We start from the raw sequence: 1,846 nt of genomic DNA on the forward strand, positions 1-1,846 counted from the left end.
TTGCAGTTTCTGAGAGTCAGGGGGTCAGAAATGGCTCAGCTGGGTCCTCTGCAAAGCTGGAGTTAAGGTGTTAGGCAGAGCAAGGTTCTTCTCATCTTAGGAGTCAGCTGGAGAAGGTTCTACTTCCAAGCTCCCTCGGATAGATGGTAGAAATTATCTCCTTGTGGCTGTAAAACTCATGATAGCTTACTTCTTCAAATCCAACATTGGACATAACAAGACAGTCTTCTAGAGACATAGAGTCTTATATAATATAACATAATTAGGGAGTGACATCACTTTCGCCACATACTGTAATGAAGCAGAGCAGTGGGGTTAGAAGTTAAGTCACGGGACTCACCTGTACTCAAGGAAAGAGAATTGCACAGAAGCATGAACAGTAGGAGGCAGGGGTCATGGGGTCATCTTAGAATCTTTTCAGTTAGTTAATTGCTCTCATGGAATTGAAGACTAATTCTATCTTATTCTAATACTAGAGGCCTGGTGCATGAAATTTGTGCATGGTGGGGGGATGTCCCTCAGCCCAGCCTGCACCCTCTCTAATCTGAGACCCCTCAAGGGATGTCCGACTGCCAGACATCCCTCTCACAATCCAGGATTGCTGGCTCCCAACTGCTCGCCTGCCTGCCCACCTGATTGTCCCTAACCGCTTCTGCCTGCCAGCCTGATCACCCCCCTAACCACTTCCTTGCCAGCCTTGTTGCCCCTAACTGCCCTCCCCTGCAGGCCTGGTCGCCCCCAACTGCCCTCCCCTTCAGGCCTGATCCCTCCCAACTGTCCTGCCCTGCTGGCCTGATCACCCGCAACTGCCCTCCCCTGATGGCCATCTTGTGTCCACATGGGGGTGGCCATCTTTGACCATATGGGGGTGGCCATCTTGTGTGTTGGAGTGATGGTCAATTTTCATATTACCTCTTTATTATATAGGATTATTTATCTTCTTTTAATTTAACTATGAAGGCTCAAAAATATGTTTATAAAAATGTAGATCTTTCTGGAAATGAAATATGTTGACTGCAAAGGTTCTAGATATCTTGAGATATCTTGCCTAAGTTGGACAGTCATTTTAGGAGGATGTGGCTAAAGGGGTTTACACTTTAGCAAGCGTTTCATGGAGCAAGATGGAGGGAGAACATTGTGGAGTTAGATGACTTCTAAGGTGCTTCTTATTCTTTCAGACACATCACAGAATCACAGAGTGTTAGAGTTGGAAGCATGTTGAGATGAAGCCTAGCTCCTGCACTTTCCAGATGAGAAAACAAAGGTCTGCAGAAGTCAAAATGTTTTATGTTCATTTAAGCCACTGATGGTAGAAAACGAATTTACATAATACCTGTCTTATAGTCTAAATGGGAGAAAGCAGTAAAAATATAACATAATGGACAATAAGTGTCTTGCAATGAAATTATATTTAACACTCCAGAAACCCAGAGGAAAAGAGGAACCTCAGGAATGAGACATACTGTGGGGGCAGATGATCCAGTTAGATTCAGCCCAGTGGACACTGAGTGTAAGAAATATTCAGGTGTTAAGTCTGGTATAGGGCTTCTCAAACCTTAATGTTCACATTAATTTACCTAAAGACTTTATTTAAAATGCAGCTCATGATTCAGCAGGTGTGGGGTGAGGTTTTCCATTTCTAATAAGCCCCCAGATGATACAGATGCTACTCATTCTCATACCATAGTCTGAGTAGCAAGATTAATAAGGTATTTGAATAATCAGGGCTCCGATATTTACTCTTCATTCCCTTCACCTCATTCCATTGTCCACTCCCTGGATAGGGATAAGACCAGAGGCTGCTGCCAGGATGAGGAAGAGAGACACTGAAGAGATTTTAAGATAG

The sequence above is a fragment of the Myotis nattereri genome (assembly GCF_964212035.1).
Source record: "Myotis nattereri genome assembly, chromosome: 3".
Classification (NCBI taxonomy): Eukaryota; Metazoa; Chordata; class Mammalia; order Chiroptera; family Vespertilionidae; genus Myotis; species Myotis nattereri.